This window comes from Zootoca vivipara, chromosome Z1 (genome assembly GCF_965207765.1).
Source record: "Zootoca vivipara chromosome Z1, rZooViv2.hap1.1, whole genome shotgun sequence".
NCBI classification, from domain to species: Eukaryota; Metazoa; Chordata; class Lepidosauria; order Squamata; family Lacertidae; genus Zootoca; species Zootoca vivipara.
The window spans coordinates 60,846,826-60,869,548 of record NC_142583.1 but is presented as its reverse complement, the minus strand read 5'-3'; the positions used below and the strand labels follow the sequence as shown (position 1 = coordinate 60,869,548).

The 22,723-nt window shown below is 45.1% G+C and overlaps 1 protein-coding gene across 13 annotated transcripts in view; it reads left to right on the top strand.

Annotated features, from left to right (window-relative positions):
- The first annotated feature begins 5,040 nt into the window (after window positions 1–5,040).
- Window positions 5,041–22,723, top strand: part of PTPN13 (protein tyrosine phosphatase non-receptor type 13) — a 151,745-nt gene continuing 134,062 nt past the window's right edge. For 12 of the 13 annotated variants that reach the window (XM_088660574.1, XM_088660573.1, XM_088660572.1 and 9 more), the window contains exon 1: window positions 5,041–5,532. The gene's annotated coding sequence lies outside the window, so the exon portion shown is untranslated. The remainder of the gene's footprint in view (window positions 5,533–22,723) is intronic. The other variant, XM_088660575.1, reaches the window with a different exon arrangement.

The following is a 22,723-nucleotide window of genomic DNA, read 5'->3' as shown; positions in this document are numbered from 1 at the left end:
AAACTGGGTCAGTGGCTTATTTATGGCCACTTAGCAAGTACATCACTGGGATGGAATTTTGAATGAGGCCCTCTTAGCTCACACTCTTAGCTACTATATTCAGCGTTGACAGATTTAAACCTTGCTGGATCTACTTTGGTTTGTTTAGGCTAGGAACCTGAGGTTAAGTGCAAAGTAGTGGCTTTGAGGCTCAGAAGCAATTACCTATTGCACTCGAACCATGCATGTGTATATATGAGGTACAGAACTACATTTCAGAACTCCTACAGATGGCCTGCTTATGAGCGCTCCTCCCCATTTCTTTACAGGGAAGTGCTATCCCACACATTCCCACACACTTTCCTTATCACAAAAAGCCTGGTCCTTTGCGGAAGCGGGTTTCTTGCACAAGACTTCCCAATCAAGTATACTTGTATGGCCTGAATTTGCTGGTGTGTGACTGAATCCCATCCAAAAACAGGGAAGTGTCTGGAAATGGCTGTAGTCACCACAGATCAGAAATACTAAAAGCCAAATTTTGTGAAGTGGAGGTGTTCGGGTTTTGCTGAGAAACGCATGTAAATCTACCAGTAACTCCCAATTTACCTTCTGCCCTATTCCCTGCACCACAAGAAACTACTCTCGTGGGGGACGGGGACCACTTGATATTGAAGTTGTTGTTGTTGTTTAGTCGTTTAGTCGTGCCCGACTCTTCGTGACCCCATGGACCATAGCACGCCAGGCACTCCTGTCTTGCACTGCCTCCCGCAGTTTGGTCAAACTCATGTTCGTAGCTTCGAGAACACTGTCCAACCATCTCGTCCTCTGTCGTCCCCTTCTCCTTGTGCCCTTCATCTTTCCCAACATCAGGGTCTTTTCCAAGGATTCTTCTCTTCTCATGAGGTGGCCAAAGTATTGGAGCCTCAGCTTCACGATCTGTCCTTCTAGTGAGCACTCAGGGCTGATTTCCTTAAGAATGGATAGATTTGATCTTCTTGCAGTCCATGGGACTCTCAAGAGTCTCCTCCAACACCATAATGGTAGGGCAGGTCCTACCATTAGGCAAAGCAAGGCAGGTGCCTCAGGCGGCAGATGCTGGGGGGAAGAGGGAAAGCCAGCAAGGTCTTGCAGGTGTTTGCTGCCCAGCACACCCTAAGCTAGCCCCCTGCTCCCAGGTGCAGTGGAAGGAGCCAGTGAAGTAAGATTTGATTGCCAAACCAATATGTTGAATTTGGGAGGGGAGGTGCACCAGCCTGCCCCTTTGTTCTGGGCAGCAAAACATTTTGAGCTGCTCAAGACCCTTCACCCCATTCTGCACTGTTTAAACTGATACGATACTGATTTAAATGTATGATGAAGATGAGGACCAGGACAATAAAGGTCTGTTTTCGCCCACAGATAATCTTTGCTGGATTGAGACAAATGCTTAGAAACTTTGCTGTGACAGGATTCTGGCAGTTCCTTTTTTCCTCAGCATGTCTGGTAGGGAAATTTCCTGAAAGCTATATGCCTGTGGGTCTTCCATAGGGACTGTTTTGCAAGTAAACACAGCAACTTTCCAAGCTGGAGCACTGAAGCTTGTAATTGTTTACTCACTCTCCTGCTGTAGCTCCGCTCCCAAAAAACACAAAGTCTGCATTATGTTTGCTGCATCAAGTCTCCTACATTCACATCCCCCATTTGAAAGAAACAACATATTGTGAATTATTGACAACAATTCAAAGTGAAACACTTTGGCAAAAATTATATTAGGTGCGACAAAAGAATAACAAGCAAAGCAGTGATACGTGAGTTCTTCTTTGGGTAGATAAGGATATTTTTAAATATATTTCTTATTGTTTTTTAATTGCACAAACATCTCAAGGTGATGGACAAAATGAAATAAAAACAGTGGAAAACGTTTTTTTAAAAAAACATAAACAGGTGAATTTAAAAACAGAAAGAGGAGATACCCAAGGCAGAAAGATCCATTCATCCAGTTGGGAAAGCTTGTTGGAACAAAAATATATTTAATTGTTTCCAGAAAGACAGATAGTGGGATTTTGAAGATGTACCAGCAGATCTCAGACAATATTCTGCTTACCCCTGCTCTGTGCCTTAATAAATGTCTCCTTAAGTCTCGAAGGAGCCACACGACTCTTTGTAGGTCTTTGTTATCTTAATTTGGAGACGTGTTCTTTGGAAGAGCTCCAGTCATTCCCACTATTGTTTTTGTGATCCAAGGAGTTCACTCTTTCCAAGTTTATCTTCATTGCCACTGGAAAACATCAGTTTAGGCTTTCACTGTTAAAAAACTCTCATGTTTACCCAGGCATGGTTGAAAAGTTCTGCCTCTGGCAACCTCGAAATGTTTAGTTTGAGGGTAGGTAATTGTTTTTAGGCGTTTCTAACGGGTTATTTTTAACTCCTTAGGGGAAAGAAACGGGGGGGGGGGAGAGAGATAACAATAGAGGTGGCAGAACAGAGAGAGTTCTAAAAGCAGTGGGCCTGGTGGAAAGATGCCTGCCTTCATATAATTCCACATTCTCTTTTTTTAAAAAGATTACATTTTTTTGGTTCATATTGATATTCAATCTTTTGGCTAGGAAAGTGTATTGTTTCCAAGCCTCTTCATATTTGGTGTTCTGCATCCTCGGGGCTCTAGAGATCCATAGAAGGAATCCAAGGAACATCTGGTCCACACCCCTGCAATTCAGGAATCTCAACTAACGCATCCAAGACAGATACACCCAGTGCTTTTTTTTTTTAAGTAGAAAAATAGGTGCTGGTACTTACCATGAAGTTGTTATGGTAAGTGCCACACTTTTTAACAACAAAAAAGGTGCTGGTATTGTGTCCCACAGGATACTTCCCTTCCTGAAACCACACCAGAGAGGTGCAAAACATGGGTCATTTATTCCAGCAAGGTTTTACCTGTTCCCCCACCTGCTCTGGGCGCTAGCAGGGTAGTGTTGCTAATCCATCCACCATTCACATTGACCCAGGGCCCACAGCGGCCTTGTAGACACACCCCTTTCTTGCCCCTCTGTAATATCAGGCTTCTGTCCTTCATTCCTGCCGCTCAGGTAGTCCCGGAAAGAGAACGTCCGTTCGCCTTCATAACCTACCTCCTGAGGATATAACACAGATCTACTTTACTGCGGTAAGAATGACTAAGGTTGTGTATGCAAAGCAGTGCAATGTAAACTGAGCTAGAAAAATATGCATATTGTGGTTATTTTATTATTAGCAATAACTATAATAACAGGATTGAAAAAATGATGAATTTTATTGATGAGCTCTTGCTGGTTTTACAGTTATTTCATTTGAATTGTTGCATGGTGTGTTTTCAATCTTGTTTTGTTGGTGTATGTCACCTACAGAAGGTATTTTATTAGGTGGGTCATAGGTAGAAATAATAAAGCAAAGTATTATTTATTTATTTATTTATAATCCGCCCATCTGGCTGGGTTTTCCTAGCCACTCTGGGCGTCTCCCAACCGAATATTAACAACAATAATAAAAAGCGATAAAGTATCAAACATTAAAAACTTCTCTAAACAGGGCTGCCTTCAGATGTCTTCTAAAAGTCAGATAGTTGTTTATTTCCTTGACATCTGAAGGGGGGGCGTTCCACAGGGCGGGCGCCACTACCGAGAAGGCCCTCTGCCTGGTTCCCTGTAGTAAATAACAGCACCATCCATGTGAATTGTGCACTGCAAAGTAAAAGAGCTAGGCTTCCTGCTCTAACACCTTAAAATTCAACACTGGGAGGGGAATGCAAGCAAGAGAAAATTAGGCGTGCGTGCACACTTCAGTTATTGCAAAGCTATAGTTATTGTAAGGTGATATCTTGTAAGAATCCCATCCCCCCCCCCCAAATCTACACCTGGGGTTCCCAAACTCTCTGTGAGGAACTTGTGCGCAACAGATGCTCTCTCCTTTTAAGAACCTGCAAAGTGAGGACAGTCTGGAAGTGATGGGGGAGGAGGCATCTTAAAGGAGTGGAGAGGATAAGGGTAACCTCCCTTTGGTTGCATTTACTTTGATGGGTTTCATAGAGGAAAAGTTATTTCTTTGGCATGCAGATTTATACTGTAAACCACCCAGTGATCCTCAGATAAAGGGTGGTGTAGAAATGTAAATAATAATAATAATAATAATAATAATAATAATAATAATAATAATAATGGCAAACAGCAACCAGGGGTGACATCATACTCCCAGCTATGAAAAATGTGGCAGTGCTTGGTTGCTGCTCCCCTCAGCTGGTCTCTTCATTTCACAACTATGTGATTCAGTGAGGCTTCTTAGTCAATATCCAGAGGTTCTTTGGTTCAGAATGTATTTCTAATAATAATATTTTGTAATAATAATAAATAACATAGGAGCCAATGAAAAGAATACCTAGTAAAAACAACAAGAACAATAAGTTCTTACTTTTTTTGCATTGACTCCTGCATACACACACACACAGTGGTAGTGGTAGTGGTAATAAAGTAGTAGGAGCCAAGGCAAAGCACAGGAAAAACCCTTATTATTATTAGAAAAGAAAGTATTATATTTATTATCATCATCATCATTATTATGAGCCAATGCAAAGCACAGGAAAAAGTATCGTATTATATTAAATATAATATATTAGATATTATATTAAACGACGTTAAATCTTATTTTGTGCACAAGCCATTGCAAAGAATGGAAGATAAAAAAATGATCAATGTGCAGGAGCGAGTGCGAAGTATAGGAAAATAGAAAACCTAGCTTTATCATCTTGGAAAGATGGGCGGCTTTCCTGGAGCGTTTTGAAAAAGTTAAAGGAGAGGAAGAAACCACGTTGCTCTTGGCGGCGGCGGCGGCGGCAACAGCAAGCAGGCCTGGAGGTTGGCTTAGTAACCAGAGAGCGGCTAGACCTGCCAGGGCCCCAGAACGGGGCGGGACAGGAGGGAGAGAGCGAGCGGGAGACGGGATCCCATCGAGCTTGTGTCAGCAGCTTCCCCGAGGGGCGTGAGTGGCTAAGAGGCGGGCGGGCGGGCGGGGGAGGCTGCTTCGCGGCTGGCTACAATGGTTACAGCCCTGGAGAGGCAGCGTTAGGGACGCGCGCGCAGGCACACCGACACAACAAGCGCGCACGCACTCCGGGAGCAGCCGCTTCGGCTGGTGCCGGGAGGAGGAGGAGGAGGAGGGCGCAGACAGGCGCCGAAGAAAGACCCCAAGCCCGCATCGCCTTGCCTTGCCCTGCCCGCTTGCTCGGGCTCTGGAACCGCCGCGGCTAACTTGCAGGCTCGGCCAGGGAAACTTTGCGCCCTGAGCTGCGTCCTCTTTCGCCAAACAAACAAGCCGGAAGGAGGTGGGGGGGAGAGAGATGGGGGGCTCGGGGCGTTCAAAATAGCAGCCCGGGAGGAGATGCTGCCGGCGCCGAAGCCCCGATCCATCTGCTCCCCCTCTCCGGGCTCATCTGCAGGTTCCAGTTAGCGCCATCGTGGGGGAGGAGAGAGGGCTCTCCATCCCGTGCCCAGCGCTCCAGGATCGAGCTGTTTTGTTTTTTTTAAAAAAAGAAACTCAACGCGGCTGGTAAGTGAAGTCGGTGTATGTTGCCTTGGACGGGTGGGAGGCGCCGGCGGCGTCGTCCTGCCCTTTCATAGTCAATAATTATTTTTCGAGAGCGCTATAATACGGGGTGGGACTGTCCCCAGCTCCAAAATATCCCACAAATACTCTCGAGTCTTTAGTTCGTGTGTGCGCACTTGGGTATCTCTGATAAGGACTACTAAGACCATGATGCAGACTTGGGCTGCGCGCGCGCGTACTGATGGGCGCAAGTGAAAGTCTGAAGGGTGGTAGGCTATGTGTCGGACCCCCTCCCCCCTCCCCGTGGTGTGTGCAGGAGGGGGAAGGGAAGGCTTGTGGTGGGGTTGCTGTGATGATAGGGCGCAGCAGGGACACGGAGCCTTGGGCCCTCCAGATATTGGACTACAAGTCCCATCAGCCTTAACTATTGGCCGCACAGGCCGGGGTTGATGGCACTTTTAGTTCAAAAGCGTCCGAAGGTTTCCCCACCCCTGGAAGAAATTCCTAAAGCAGACCTTTTTTGTTGTTTGCTTTCTGTACTTTAAAAGAGTCGCTGGGAAATTGTGGTGGTGTGGAGGCATCAGTCTGTAGCCAGCTGCAGTGAAAGTGTGTGTTGGAAGGATCAAACCTCTCCCACGTTTGTAAACTACCAAAGGGAAAAGCCATCAAAGTGGTGTGGTTTCTGGAGTCGTAAAGAATCTGTTTCTACATGGATCACCCCCCACGTGGAACATACATAATTGGACTGGGAGGTGAGGGTGGAGATAAATGCCTTTGCTTGGTGTTGGGATGAGCATTTGTGAGTGTGTGTGAGAGAGATGTGGGCTGTGGAGAGACTTTGGTACAGATGGATTTGTTGGAAGGGAAAGAATAAATTTCATAGGGCACATTTTCTTTCACTGCTTTGTGTGTATGTGTGTCTTTTTTCACTCACCAGGCCTGCCTGCCTGCCCATCTCTCTCTCTCTCTCTCTCTCCCTTTTAAATAATTGTGGAAAATTTGTGTCTCATCAGAAGAATGCAAGGGAGGAAAGAGAATATTGATGCAAGCTGTTTTGCTGCTGTTGTTAAAGTTTCCCACTATTTCCTGTCCCAAAACCTCAGCACAGAGCAGAAATTTTGAGGTTCACAAACTAGCAGATGGAGAAGACATTTGGAATAAAACTTGAGCTTGGAAAGTTGAAAGTTGGAAAGTGCCCTGATACAAAAATTTTCTTCTGAGGACCTTGGCCTGCTCGCCTTCAACACTTACTCTGGGTTAATAATCCTGTTGACATTCAGTTGAGATTGGGAGAGAGGAGGAGGAGGGGATTTGTGGGAGAAAAGTTGGAAATCGGGGGAGAAATCTGCTGAGAAATAATACGGGTTTCATTTTTGATATTTATCTACCTGTAATCAACACCTCCGCAAAACCACAGCATAATCTCTCCTCTCATATTGGTGAGTGTGTCATTCTCCCTAAATTGCATGTTTTAAAAACAACAAAGGCAGGACTTGCTTCATAGAGAACCGCCAGGAGTTGCTCTGGAGCAGTCTGATTTTGGTTGGGAATTGAAACGGCGCAACCGGTTTTGTGTGTTGGGTGGATCCCAAACTAAATGCATGGCATCCAAAACTGTGGAGCCACAGGTGGCTGTTGACAACTGGTGTATCTAAAGCAGGCATCCCCAAACTGCGGCCCTCCAGATGTTTTGGCCTACAACTCCCATGATCCCTAGCTAAAAGGATCAGTGGTCGGGGAAGATGGGAATTGTAGTCCAAAACATCTGGAGGGACGAAGTTTGGGGATGCATGATCTAAAGCATCTTCTTCACGGCATGAATTGGCTGTATTTCTCCTGTTCTTGAGATATGGCATTGATTGTGATTGCAGCTTGGCTGGGTTTGTTGGAAAGAGAAAAAGCGGGTGGGCTGGGGGGTAGGATTTTCTGCTGGTGTTTTGACTGTTTGCATCTGGAGAAATTTGGGGCATACTTAACAAAGTAACTACAGTATTTTTAGTCCCACAGGACTGATTGCACAAGAAAATGTGGTGTATTGTTTTTCGTTCCTGGTAGGTTTCAGATCTGCAAGGGCCAGATCCACACCATCCATTTACAGCCCACTCACTTTCCCCAGAGAATCTTGGCAGCTTAGTTTCCCCCCTTCAAAGTTATAACAGTCTTTGGTAATCTTTCGTAATAGGGTGCCCTGCATGAGGCCAAAATCTTGCACGACCAAATAGATCTTATCAATTATGGATCTTCTGAATTTAAAATTCCCAGCATCCTTAGCAAACGACAGTTCCCAGGAACCTCTGGGGTAAGTCCTGTGCTTTGAATGTATGGTGTGGATCTGCCAGATCTACTTTTAATTATGCATAGAATATGGGCGCCATTGGTGAAATGTGGCCAGCTCTCTTATGGCAGGCTCTCTCCATCCAGCTCCTTGGATCCTGAGGCTTCTTAGCCATATATGCATTTGCTTCGGGGCCAGTGTTTAATTAATTTATTTTTAAGTGGGTCTGGGTATACGTTGGACTCAGCCCAAAGGCATCTCCAAGTGCCCCCCCCCCAATTGGCATTGCAAAAGATCCCTGAACATAATTGGGACCATAGTTCAGTGGCAGAGCGTCTGCTTTTTGCATGAGAAGGTCCCAGGTTCAATCCTAACAACTCTCAGCACCTTTAAGAAACCACAGTCCCCATAATTATTCGCCATGATTAAAGTGGTATGGTAGTGTTTTAAATGTCTAGTGCAGATAGTGCCCTTATCTCAGAAAATGTGGAACTATGTGTTTGCCACCACAGTATACAATTTCACTTTGCTTTATGTGCCTCATCTGTACCTTCAGCCCAGTAACACGTATTGGAAATTTATATTGGAGATATAAATATTTCTGTCCTCATCCTAGCATTTTGTTTACTTAAGTGATGTTGATTGGTGAATGGAATTCTATTTGTCTTCCCATTCGATTCAGAGTTTTCAACTGCAACAGAACAGAAACCAAAGGGTTCAGGATCACTCAGTTTGAACTGGAAAAATGAGCAGGCAAGGAATGCTAAGTGCTTATCCACACTTCTTATTGTCCTGCTGTGGGAGCATTCTTTAGCACTCAATTGGAGAAAATTCGGGTTTTCTCTAGATTGATGTTTGCTCCGATTGAAAGCTAAAGTGTGGGTCTGACCTGGGAAAGCAGCGAGGCTAGGGGGAAACCGCTCTGAAAGCGCATCCTTTTTGGACATTTCTTATTTACAGTACTACTTTGCTCCTTTCACATGCTTGATCGTACCTTGCTCAAGACTGGCTGTCACTTAACCACAAATATACTGCTTGCGTGTTGCCAAGGTGGTGGTTGTTTTTCTTTTACACCGAGTAGTTTGCACATCAAACAAGAGGGCAGGAGAAATAAATGCTGTGGAATGTTGATCCATAATCATTACCGTAGCGAAAACGTAGGTTAGACAATTGCAAATAAGTCACACCACTTGGCTGTTAATAATCGTCTGATTTCTGCTATTAGATAAACACACAGGGCCAACCTCTGCTTTGGGAACAGGGAATCTGTGCTCCTCCAGATGTTGCTAGAGATTACAGTTTCCATCATTCCTGACTAGTACTGATGGGAGTTGTAGTCCATCAACATACAGAGGGTTACAGGTTCCCCATCCTTTCTTTATACTGATGTTTTGCGTTCAGATGGAATTCTAAAACTCAGGACATACTGTGCACAACTTACTTTTGCATAACTTTCGTTATAAAACTTTTAAGATCTTAGATATATAATAAATGTTCATAAATGTACCAAACAAACACGTACATAAATATATAAACCACATGTCTGGAGCAGCACACAGGAAGACAGTCCTGAAACCATTTTGACACACCTTTGTTCTGGGTCCTCCTCCTCTCTTCTATGTGTGAGGGGAGCACCCTGTTGCAACAGCTTTAATAAAGATCAGGCTTACTAGCTGCTTTGCTTCTCAATATTCTCTGGTTGGCCTCTGTTATTTTCTCCTACCGATGGAGAACCTACAAAGGTTTCTATAAGGGCTCTTGTGTACCCCATAAGGGAATTAGCGCAGATTTTGTATACAACACTTGGCTCAGTTTTCCAATTTCTCTTCTGAGAATCAAAGTATGCAGTATGTTCAGTGCACATGCCTTCTGTTTTTTCCTTAATTGGTTAAAGTTTTGAAATGTTTTAAATATTTTGTATTGTGTTTTTTATTGCAGATGTGTTTCTTGCCCTTGGCTCATTTGGGAGAAAAGGAGGGATATAAATGTAAATAAACAAATGAAATAAATAAAGGCACCAGGGGATTATTTTGCTGGTCACAGCAGCGCATCCCTTTCAAGCTGCAATTGGGATGGAAACTGGCGGGTCCGACTCCATTTTGCAGCTTAGGAAGAAAGTTCCCATTGGCTGAGCAGGAACAAATTTCCATCGTGTCTCAGGATAGAGTGGATTAAACCCTTCTGCACCGTGGTCAGGATAATAATATCATCATGTTCCACTCCCCACCCCCTGGCACATATAATAAAAAGCACAAGTTGCAGTTGCATACTACTTATTAAGTGGTTAGGGGCATGAGCGTAGACAGGGAGGGGCAGAGCCCCCCTACATCAAGTAAAACAATAGAAATACTTAACTGACCAATCACGACAGTTCTGCCCCTGCAACAAAGGTCATTCCTCCCCGCTAACAAAAATCCTGGCTGGGCCCATGGTTGGGGATGCACAATAGCTCAGTGACAGAACATCTGCCTTGCATGCAGAAGGTCCCAGGTTCAATCCCTGGCATCTCCAGGTAGGGCTGGGAGAGATTCTTGCCTGAAACTGGAGCTAAAGCTGATACCGAACTACATGGACCAATGGTTTGGCTTCTTCCGAAGTGTAACATGTAGTTTGGCTCCAAAAGAGGGGTGTTGTCTTTTGGTAAGATGTGCTGTGGTGGCCCCAGATGAGAGAGAAACTTTCCTTGTGGCAACAGTTTCCAGGATGGTTTTGTAGCTAACAGTTTATTATGGTTACAGGTAGGTAGCCGTGTTGGTCTGAGTCGAAGCAAAATAAAAAAATTCCTTCAGTAGCACCTTAAAGACCAACTAAGTTTATATTTATATATTAACTTTTGTGTGCATGCACACTTCTTCAGATACACACACTTATTATGGTATAAGCTTTCATGACTTAAGAGTCCATCAGGCCTTACAGATATCCCCTTAACTCAGGCATAGGCAAACTCGGCCCTCCAGCTGTTTTGGGGCTACAACTCCCATCATCCCTAGCTAACAGGACCAGTGGTCAGGGATGATGGGAATTGTAGTCTCAAAACATCTGGAGGGCCGAGTTAGCCTATGCCTGCCTTAACTGAAAAGAGCTACTTGCAATAACAGGCTACAAGAGCACAGACCCTGCAGCGAACCCAGTGGTCAGCTTTGTCCCTGTATCTTCTTATTGCAACATCATCAGCCATGTCAGGGGCTGCTTCACCTGTTCATCTTCCAGCATAGAACCATAGTGTTGTCATGTCGGAAGGGGAGCCTGAGGATCGCCTAGTCCAACCCTACAGGAATTGAACTTGCAACCTTGGCATTATTAGCACCATGCTCTAACCAACTGAGCCATCCAGGCTGATGCGTGCTATCACCTGGCAGCAATGCCCTTCTGTCCTACCGATGGAGGGCAAACAGATCAATCTCTGTGGAAAGGAATAAATGGACACAGATCTAACACAGCCGTTGGCAGCATTCAGAAACCAATAGGAAAATATTTTAGTTTCCCAGGATCCTTCAACAAAGGAACTTCAAAGGGAGGCTCCACCATGAAATTGTCAATGGGAACTTATCAGGGAGCTTGATATTATTTGCTTAGACCTGAATTGAAACAATGGTGTTTTCCCTCTCACTCCAGGTGTTAGACCTAGGATGATTATGTTATCTCCTGCTAATAATGCTGTGTGTATCTGGTTTACTCTTGAGCTTTGCATAGAATTGTCACGGAATACGTACCTATTGCCTTTCATGGTAATTTTGGCTCCTGTTTATATTACATTCCCCATCTATATGTCCATATATATGTGTGTGTGTGCACGCGCACACACACACACACACACACACACATGAATGGAAGATGCTTTCCCCTAAAGATGTGGTAGACATTTGCTGGGAAAAAAACATGGGCAATCAAGGCTTTCCAACACATGCCCTGAGGGATAGCTCAGTCAGTAGAGCATGAGACTCTTAATCTCAGGGTTGTGGGTTTGAGTCCCATGCATTGTAGGGGGTTGGACTAGATCAGGCATAGGCAACCTTGGCTCTCCAGATGTTTTGGAACTACAACTCCTATGATCCCTGACCACTGGCCCTGTTAGCTAGGGATCATGGGAGTTGTAGTTCCAAAACATCTGGAGAGCCAAGGTTGCCTATGCCTGGACTAGATGGTCCTTGCCGTCCCTTCCAGCTCTACAAATCTATGTTTCTGTAATTTAGAGGTGAGGACCAGGGCCTGACCTTTCAATTTGACACACTACGTGCTGGTACAGCTGTGGCAAACATGATGTGTGTGTTTTTTCCTCCTTCCCAGTAGGAAAGCATGGAGGAGTCTAGGTAGGTGGTTATGATCCCATGCATGTTTACTTTGAAATAAGTCCCACTTGAGTTCAGCTGAACTTACTGGCAAATATAGGATTTGTAGAAGTAACTGACTAGAAAGGGTCACAAACATGCTTATTAATAAACATTTCAGCCTTTATAATTAAACTTTTTTTAGACATTGCTTAACACTTGAAGGTGACCTTCGCTATCATGAGGACTTGAAACCTGATTAAAAATAATAATTACAAGGAACAAGAATTATGAAAGGCGGAAATGGCAGTTTCCTAACTCCAGGCATCTTCTGAAATAATATTGGCTCCATGGGATGCTTTGAAGCAAGTCCTGAATGGAGACATAAACAGCAAATGTTTAATTGGAACTTCCCTTCCATTTAGATTTTTCAGGAATGCTTCTGATAGCTCCTCCTTATACAAGCATGCTGAAACAGTTGTTAGGGATGACCAGTTCGAGCACAACATTTCCCACCTGTTTGTGCCATGGAACCAAATGTTATGAGGGAACCGGCCCTCCCTATTGATTTTTAATGAAAATCAGTTTATTACATTCCCATTGTGTGTTCCTAAACAAGTCTGCCTCATTTGAGCTGGGGAAATGATAAAAGAAACCTTGCAACTGTCTTATCAGTTTCTTGTATGGTATTGAGCAACCCCAGTGATATTTCTTGCAAGCAAAATGTGTTTCTTTATTCAGAGTGAATTTTATTCTGCAAGGCATTTCTCTCCATATCAGATTGTAGAGTCTCTAGCTATTTACAAATATGGTAGATCTGCCTTAAGATACAAAGCCTTAAGGTAGAAGTTGAAGCAAGGTGTTTCTCAGCTCTGTGAGAGACATATAAATTGAAACTGACATGACTTGTATCCCTGCTGGGAGGTGACTTCTGAAAGTCTTTTTTTAACACATTTTATAGTAGCAAATTCAGGTGTGTCACTGAATAACATGGAGCCGCAGTCAATCTTGACTTCTTGTTAGGTGTCAATCTTGTCAGGAACTGCTCATCACTTCCCTATGTGTTGAACTTTGTACCTGTAGAAATTCCTCCTGATCTGACCTAGTTCCACCTGCCCAGCCTGGCCATTGGCTCTTCATGGGTAGGAATGGGGAGGGGGGGGGGGAAGGACTTGATTTTTTTAGATGAACCTTCCTTGGCAAAGCAAGGTCTACTGAAGTGCTAGCATACAGTAAGCCCGCAATTTACGTGGGGGCAAATTTCCGGGGATTGCACACCAATAGCCAACATTGTGTCACGGTCCGGTCAGCGGGCGGTTGAGGCCCTGGCTGAGGACATCAGGACCAGAGGCAAGATGGTGGTGAAGAAGCAGGAGCAGGTGCAGGGCTGAGGGTCCAGCAGCAGGCAGTCGCAGGGTCAAGGAACAAGGCAGAGGCGAAGGTCTGGGAGTCAAGGAGCAAGGCGTCGGCAAGGCAAAGGTCCAAGGGTTGAGGAGCAAGGCGTCGGCAAGGCAAGGGTCCAAGGACCAAGAGGCCAGAGGCAACCAGGCAGGGATAGCGTTGCTGTGGCAAAGAGCTGAAGGGAAATGCTGAGCTTTTATCCCTCCCAGCTCCTGCCACCAGGTGCAGTGAGGTATCAAGTGGCCTCACCTGAGTGGCCACTCCTTGCTTCTCCAGCACAAGCTGAGGCCTCACCTGAGTGACCACTCCTTGCTTCTCCAGCACAAGCCAAGGCAGGCCCCAGTCCTGCAAAGCACTACAGGCCCCAGAGCCTGACTCCTGCCCATACTCCTGGCACATTGCATATACAGTGTTACCTCTACTTACAAATAACTCTACTTACGAATGTTTCTACTTACGAATGGAGCTCCATCCACCATCTTGGATGCGGTTTAGATAGGATTTTTTCTACTTACGGATTTTTAGATAGGGTTGCTTCGACTTACAAATTTTTCTCCCAATGCATACTTATGGGATTCGACTTACAAATTTTTTCGACTTACAAATGTGTGTTCGGAACGCATTAAATTCGTAAGTAGAGGTACCACTGTAGTCTAAACACATGAGGTTCAATGGCGGATGGGATTGCCAAAGTTCTCTTTCCTGAATGCCTGTCCTCTTTCTGCTACCATTTTAATTTTTTTGCCAAAAATGTAAAGCTGGATGTGTACAACTTAAATGCACATGAGTGTTCATTCTCTGACCTTACCTCCTGGTTGGCCTCATATCCTGCTTTCTCTCTTGGCTCCCGGTTCCTGACTCCTGGCACTCTGGACCACTGCCCATGGCCCAGCCCTGATGCATGTGTATGTGATGTACACCAGGGGTAAGGAACCTTAGGCCTTGGGTGGGGGTCCCAAATGCGCACTCACAAGGTTCTCTATCTGGCCCTCTGGACTTTCCCCAGGCCACACCCCCTCTCAGGATGGCTTTGCACCATCCTTAAATGTTTTTGACTGGTTGCATTGTTTCCTTAACCTCCCTTAATGCCTCTCACTTGACTGGGAGAGGTGTGCATATGTGTGTCTGTACCAAAGTGAAATTTACATTCATTGCTCTGCCCACTTTCCCCTCCCTCTGTTCACACCCACCCCATCTCAGGAATGGGGCCCTCAAACTGAAAAAGGTTCCCTACTCTAATATACAGTGGTACCTCTGGATACATACCTGATCCGTTTTGGGCTGCCGTTCGCACCCCGAAAAGTACGCATCCAGAGCGGCGTTTTTGAGCATGTGTGAAGCACCGATAGAGCGCTTCTGCGCACGTGCGAAGCGCACAGACTGCTGCGCATGCACAAAGCGCGCAGAATGCTTCTGCTGATGCACGCGTGGCGAAACCCGGAAGTAAACGGTCCACTGCATTCTTAAGTTGAAAATACACAACCTGTAGCTAACGCAACCCGAGGTATGACTGTACACTTTTCCAAAATACAAATTTGCCCTCTCTTGGTGGTCACATTTACACTTGGAAAAATAATTTGTTATACTTCTAATAAATAAATATAACACTTGGAATACCTCAGAAGAGAACGAGTGATTATGAACGAATCTGACCTGATTGTGTGTCAAAAGTGGAACCTATCCTTGCGGAGAAATTCAACAAGTGCCCACCTGCCAAGTCATATTTGGTTGACTGTGCTGAGCTGTGGGGCCTGTGGCGAGCTATCTCTGTAAGACAGTAAGCCCTCTTCAGGTGTTCAGCCTGGACATGTGAACCCATTAAGGAGTCGGGCAGTGGTGGCTTGTACCCTTTGGAGCAGCTACAATCAAAAGCAGGGAAACCAACAGTAAGTGGATCCAGAACCAATGACAATGGCAGGGCCAACTAATTTGCCCCCCATCATCTTACTTGCTGCTGAATTCTGCAAGTGCAACACTGGGACCAAGGAGGAGAAAGGGAACAATTAAGGCCACTCCCCTGGACTGCTTGTAAGTAAGAAGGCAGACAGGTGTGTGCTGGCTAAAGGTAGACTGAGGTTGCTGGGGCAGTGCCCTATTCATCCTAATGGACCAGTCTCCAGCCAAGGAAGACATGCATAGCCCCTGCCATGTGCTGTCCTTGCTCCCCCCACTTCTGACATTTGTCTGAAGGGGCTTCTAAGCTATTCAGCTGAACAGGAAGTTCAGCAGTTGCCATGCATGGGAAATGGGGGGGGGGCTGTGGCAAGTATGCGCCCCATTAAGTGCCCTGCATGCTTTTGCCCTCACCTTTGTTTAGGTTGAACACCTGAAGAGGGCTGCTCTTCCATGCAGCTCTGTGGAAAATTATGGCTGTCCAGAGAAGGCTGATTGCCGAAGAATTGATGCTTTTGAATTATGGTGCTGGAGGAGACTCTTGAGAGTCCCATGGACTGCAGGAAGATCAAACCTATCCATTCTGAAGGAAATCAGCCCTGAGTGCTCACTGGAAGGACAGATCATGAAGCTGAGGCTCCAATACTTTGGCCACCTCATGAGAAGAGAAGACTCCCTGGAAAAGACCCTGATGTTGGGAAAGATTGAGGGCACAAGGAGAAGGGGACGACAGAGGACGAGATGGTTGGACAGTGTTCTTGAAGCTACGAACATGAGTTTGACCAAACTGCGGGAGGTAGTGCAAGACAGGAGTGCCTGGCATGCTATGGTCCATGGGGTCACGAAGAGTCGGACACGACTAAACGACTAAACAACAACAACAACAACTTCAATATCAAGTGGTTTCCCCCCCCACGAGAGTAGTTTCTTGTGGTGCAGGGAATAGGGCAGAAGGCAAATTGGGAGTTACTGGTAGATTTACATGCGTTTCTCAGCAAAACCCGAACACCTCCACTAAACAAAATTTGGCTGTTAGAATTTCTGATTGTGGTGACTACAGCCATTTCCAGACACTTCCCTGTTTCTGGATGGGATTCAGTCACACACCAGCAAATTCAGGCCGTACAATTATACTTGATTGGGAAGTCTTGTGCAAGAAACCCGCTTCCGCAAAGGACCAGGCTTTATGCGATAAGGAAAATGTGTGGGAATGTGTGGGATAGCACTTCCTTCGTTGCAGCTTCATCTAATCTCCCTGTAAACAAATGGGGAGGAGTGCTTATAAGCAGGTCATCTGTAGGAGTTCTGAAATGTAGTTCTGTACCTCATATATACACATGCATGGTTCGAGTGCAATAGGTAATTGCTTCTGAGCCTCAAAGCCACTACTTTGCACTTAACCTCAGGTTCCTAGCCTAAACAAACCAAAGTAGATCCAGCAAGGTTTAAATCTGTCAACGCTGAATATAGTAGCTAAGAGTGTGAGCTAAGAGGGCCTCATTCAAAATTCCAGCCCAGTGATGTACTTGCTAAGTGGCCATAAATAAGCCACTGACCCAGTTTGGCCAATTATTGCAGGTTTTGTAAACCATGGTTTATGAAGCCGGGAATGAGCAGCAAAGCAGAGTTTTCCTCCCTTGCCCTTCCTCTTCTCCCTCATTGCCTGCTGGTTTCAGTGCAAAGATCCTGGCTTGTGTTAAACCAGTGTTCCCTGTTACATCCAACCTGGGGAACTCTGGCTTAATGTTGCAAATAAACCTGGGTGTGATTGATAGTTCCCAAAAACGTGTAATTAATATTTCCCCTGATCAGGAAAGATATTCAGAGCTGGTTAAGGCTTTTGAGGGATTGGTCTGTGTCCTTTCTCCTTGTAGGTAGTAAAAGATTGTGTGACAGCATCTCTGTTTCAGAAAGTTTGCATCAGGTTTTGGATCCTAATTGTGTAGTTTTGAGTGGTATATGCCAGCAAGTAATACTTGGATTTCTGTGGTTTTAAGTCTGGACAGTATGTTTAATTTTATATCCCTTTTTGTGTTTCTCTCTGTTAATTATGTTGAATTCATGTGCGCAGAGTCCTTGGGAATTACTGACAAATTGTATTTGTGTGTGTAAAATGAGGCAGAAAATGCACGTTCTTGACCTCAACCTACGTTGTCTATATGTATCGGTCCAAATACATTTAGGGTCTCACATGCAACTCTGATGATTTCCAATGTGCTTGATGGTTTTCCTTCCTTGGAACAGCTTATTATCAGGAGCAGGGATTCTCAAAACTCTTCTGCGGAGACTTCTGTCATGGCTCTCTGGTACTCCTTTCGAGACAGAAGGGGTGTGGATGTAAACCCATTAACATTTTGTAAATTTATTGCCTCTAAAAGTATATTCCATTAACACTGTTCATCACTCATCTGAAATCCTGCAGAGCGACTGCCAGTCTGTGTAGACATTACTGAATTCATTCACCTGGGTTATTGAACTACGTATTTAGTGCTCATTCATTTTCAGGGCTATATTTGCAGTCTTCAGGATCAAAATTGTGTTGGCCCTGTTAAAAACGAATGCAGACATTCACAGGATGCTGAATTCTGAGCCCAGCAGTGGGTACCACAATTGCAGAATTGTGGAATATACTCGAGCCTGCGTTTGGGCAACCAAAATAGCTTGGGAAGTTGCCATCTCTCAGTCTAGCCTACCTTACCAGGTTGTTGTGAGAACAATGTAGAGAGAAGGTGAACCCCTCCTTGGAGGAAAGGTGGGATATAAATGTTATAAGGATGATGAATAATAATATGGGCAAAAGCGCCTTATGGTGGTGACTACGGTAGTACTTAATTAAAAAGTACTTCGCTCTGCTCATATTCAACAGTGGTTGCTAGCTTGGATGGTTAGAGCAGGGTTTCCCCAAACTTGGGTCTCTAGCTGTTTTTGGACTATAACTCCCATCATCCCTAGCTAGCAGGACCAGTGGTCAGGAATGGTAGTCAAAAGACAGCTGGAAACATAACTTTGATAAACTATGTTTGAGCCAAACTCAGGGAAGATGGTGATACAGTGCTTTCATCGGATCAGCTTTGAATGGCCAGACCTTTCTTCATATATGTCAAAGTAACTCTTACTAAACCCTTACCTGTAATTTCATAAAAATAACAGATGAGAATCAAGGAAATAGAACCATGTAATAATGGTAGTGGGAGAACTGGCAAAACATAGGCTAATTGGTTCTTCTTTGCTGCAGTGTAAGTAAAGAGCAGAAATAATGAAGTGGCATTCCTTAAGTTAATTGTTAGTTAACAAACAACACACACATATCATTAACACATCCAACTGGTAAAGGAAGTTGGAACTTCTCAGAAGTATGCTTTCCCCCTTTGTAGTGGAGAGAAGTTGGACAAAGATGTTTTATATGGGCATTTTGTTCATCGAAGTGAGATTGGCAGAGATCCGTGTTCACGTGCTAGTGATGTTTTGCTGCTCTTGGCATTTTTTGTACCTTTGCTTGGAGAGGTGAAGAAAGTAGTTGTGCATGTCCCCTTAAACAGCTTGTTCCTTCTGCTGGTGGCCTGTTCAGACATTACTATGTCACCTGAGTGAGGTAGGAAAGAGACACTGGGCTTTTTGCATTCAGATATTTCTAAGCTGCCTTTCAAGTCTTCTCCAAGGCAGCTTACATTAATAACAACAGTTGGCCAACAGTTAAGCAGGTGGACAAGGAACCTCAGACTGAGACCAGACTTGGCAGCTTTGTATGGGAAGTTGAGTTCCTATTGGCTCTTTGTGTCACATGACTTTAGTTGGGCTTGAAGCCGTAGTGCCACCCTCTAGCCATATGCGGCAGAGGCACATCAGCCCCGTAGGGATCAGACTAGCAGCTCCCTCTCTGTGTGAGCTGTCATGGTAGTTGGGCTCCTTTGGTCCCATTTCCATAGTATCTCGTTCGCCACCCCAGGATGACGTTGTGCCTGAACACGCCCAATCAGATCAAAGGTCAAACCAAACTTTGCAAATTGGGAATGGTCACTTATGAAGATGCAACCCCATGCGACTTGTTCTTAACCATTAGGAAATGTGGCGAAGGGTGAAGACTAAATGTGTTGCTTTGGGTGAGACGAGGAAAGACTTATTAGTTGGAATGATGCTTTTCAGGAAATAACCTGAATCTGGTCTTGAATCACTAATGACGTGTTCATCAAAAACTGAATCACAGTATAGATGGTTCATTTCGGCTTCTTGGAGAAAGGGAAAAAAGGAGAGAAATCAAAGCATGTCTGAACATGACTGGCATTTTGTATAAAACTGTCCTGTGTCGAAAGTCAACCTGGGTTTGTTAGGCTGCCTGTGTACAATTACAGGTGAACTGATGATATGCTGTAAAATGGAAATGGAATACACAGCTGTTTCTCTCCTTGTTAAGTCTCTTTCCCAGCTCTGTTAAAAGGGTGGGTTGGGTGCAGAGAACAATGAGGTGCATTTATGCAATCTTATCTAGCACCAAGGTTCTGGGGTTTGTATTGAAACTTAACTCTCATCTCTCTCAGTGGAGAGGAGATTATGGGTGTGCGATCTGCTTTAATCTAGAAAGGCTTGTGCATTTGTAAAATGGCTAACACTTGCTTAACAAATTAAGAGCACCTATTGTTAAAATAGTGAAGGCCTACCTCAGTGAAGCTGAGGCTCCAATACTTTGGCCACCTCATGAGAAGAGAAGAATCCTTGGAAAAGACCCTGATGTTGGGAAAGATGGAGGGCACTAGGAGAAGGGGACAACAGAGGACGAGATGGTTGGACAGTGTTCTCGAAGCTACGAACATGAGTTTGACCAAACTGCGGGAGGCAGTGCAAGACAGGAGTGCCTGGCGTGCTCTGCTCCATGGGGTCGCGAAGAGTCGGACACGACTAAACGACTAAACAACAACATTGTTAAAAGCTGAATCATAGAATTGTAGAGTTGAAAGAGACCTCGAGGGTCATCTATTCCAACCCCCTGCAATGCAGGAATCTCAGCTAAATCATCCATGGCAGGTGGCCATTCAACCTCTGCTTAAAAACTTCCAATGAAGGAGAGTCCACAACCTCCCGAGGGAGACCGTTCCACTATCAGACAGCTCTTACTGTCAGAAAGTTCTTCTCCTTTCCTGTAACTTGAAGCCATTGGTTTGAGTCCTACCCTCCAGAGCAGGAGAAGACAAGCTTGCTCCATCTTCCACGTGACAGCCCTTGAGATATTTGAAGATCCTATCTCCTCCCAGTCTCCTCTTTTCCAGGTTAAACATACCCAGCTCCTTCAACCATTCCTCATAAGGCCTGCTCATTCCCCTCTGCACACGCTCCAGCTTGTCAACATCCTTCTTAAAGTGTGGTGCCCAGAATTGGACACAGTAAATAGGCTTTACAGTAGCTAACCAGGAAAGGCTAACCAGGAAACTTTAGCATCAGCAAACAACATTGCATATATGTCAAGGGCAGAGTACCTGTAGTTCTCCAGATGTTGTTAGACTTCAGCTCCCATCATCCCTCACCATTGACCATGCTGGTTGGGGCTGATGGGAGCTGAAGTCCAGCAACATCTGAAGAACTTACAGTTTCCTCATCACTGTCACACACTTTTGTTGGTGTTAGACATAGATGAGCACCAAAGGGTGCTCATCAATGGCTTCTCCTCATCCTGGAGAGTAGTGACTAGTGGGGTGCCACACGGTTCTGTCTTGGGCCCAGTCTTATTCAACATCTTTATCAATGACTTGGATGATGGGCTTGAGGGCATCCTGAGCAAGTTTGCAGATGACACCAAATTAGGAGGGGTGGCTAATACCCCAGAGGACAGGATCACACTTCAAAATGACCTAAACAGATTAGACAACTGGGCCAAAGCAAACAAGATGAATGTGGAGAAACAAGGAGAAATGTAAAGTACTACACTTGGGCAAAAAAAAATGAAAGGCACAAATACAGGATGGGAGACACCTGGCTTGAGAGCAGTACATGTGAAAAGGATCTAGGAGTCTTGGTAGACCACAAACTTGACATGAGTCAACAGTGCGATGCAGCAGCTGAAAAAGCCAATGCAATTCTGGGCTGCATCAATAGGAGTATAGCATCTAGATCAAGGGAAGTAATAGTACCACTGTATTCTGCTCTGGTCAGACCTCACCTGGAGTACTGTGTCCAGTTCTGGGCATCATAGTCCAAGAAGGATACTGACAAGCTGGAACGTGTCCAGAAGAGGGCAACCAAAATGGTCAAAGGCCTGGCAACGGTGCCTTATGAGGAATGGTTTAGGGAGCTGGGTATGTTTAGCCTGGAGAAGAGAAGGTTAAGGGGTGATATGATAGCCATGTTCAAATATATAAAAGGATGTCATATGGAGGAGGGAGAAAGGTTGTTTTCTGCTGCTCCAGAGAAGCGGACACGGAGCAATGGATTCAAACTACAAGATAGAAGATTCCACCTAAACATTAGGAAGAACTTCCTGACAGTAAGAGCTGTTCGGCAGTGGAATTTGCTACCAAGGAGTGTGGTGGAGTCTCCTTCTTTGGAGGTCTTTAAGCAGAGGCTTGACAGGCATATGTCAAGAATGCTTTGATGGTGTTTCCTGCTTGGCAGGGGGTTGGACTGGATGGCCCTTGTGGTCTCTTCCAACTCTATGATTCTCCTAGGTAAAGGCAATTAGGCCGAAATACTAGTCAGATGCTATATGTTTGTTTTTAAAGCGAATCTGGGAAATAGATTACAGTGGTACCTTGACTTACAAAGATGAACAATTCCGTGGCGCTCTTCGTAAGTCGCGGTTTTTGGATGTCGAAGCGCCTGTTCTGTGCATGCGTGAAGCGCGATTTTGCGCTTCTACGCAGGCGCAGAACGCGCGCATAGCGCGGGGCAAAAAGACTTCCGGGGTTGTCGACTTCGGAAGTCGAAACCTTCGGAAGTCGAAGCATTTGGATGTTGAGGTACCACTGTATTATGAGAGAAGGATAATTTTTTCTCCCCTCTATCACACACACAAAATACACTCCCAGTTGCATATTCTAAATTAAAGGTAAAGGGACCCCTGACCATTAGGTCCAGTCATGACCAACTCTGGGGTTGCGGTGCTCATCTCGCGTTATTGGCCGAGGGAGCCGGCGTATAGCTTCCAGGTCATGTGGCCAGCATGACTAAGCCGCTTCTGGCGAACCAGAGCAGCGCACAGAAACACCATTAACCTTCCCGCTGGAGCAGTATCTATTTATCCACTTGCACTTTGACATGCTTTCGAAATGCTAGGTTGGCAGAAGCTGGGATCAAGCAACAGGAGCTCACCCCGTCACAGGGATTCGAACCACCGACCTTCTGATTGGCAAGCCCTAGGCTCTGTGGTTTA